Source organism: Anarrhichthys ocellatus, unplaced genomic scaffold (assembly GCF_004355925.1).
Source record: "Anarrhichthys ocellatus isolate YVR2014 unplaced genomic scaffold, GSC_Weel_1.0 scaffold8, whole genome shotgun sequence".
Classification (NCBI taxonomy): Eukaryota; Metazoa; Chordata; class Actinopteri; order Perciformes; family Anarhichadidae; genus Anarrhichthys; species Anarrhichthys ocellatus.
The window spans coordinates 4,702,659-4,703,067 of record NW_022280038.1 but is presented as its reverse complement, the minus strand read 5'-3'; positions in this window follow the sequence as shown (position 1 = coordinate 4,703,067).

Sequence of the window (409 nt, the reverse complement as noted above, 5' to 3'; positions counted from 1 at the left end):
ATCTGATGTGTCTTCACTCTGACCTGGCTTGGAACATAAGAAGCTCTTATGGTCTTATGCATTAACAGATTTGCAAGGGCTGAACTCATAGCAACTAATAATATTGGACATGCAAGTCTGAGCGCTAACCAAATCTTCTGGAAGCAGAATCCACTTAGAAGAAAACTAAATAAAAATAGCAAGGATATAAATCAGACTAAGCTTTATGACGAGTCAATTATTGCAAATTAGAAATGACAGTAAACACCTATTAGTAGAATATTCTCAGAACCACCTGTTGGTCTGAACATTTTACTAAGCCCTGTTTTTCTTATATGGAGCTGACAACAAACATGCACAAACACAAACACACACATTAATATACACACACACACACACACACACACACACACACACACACACACACACA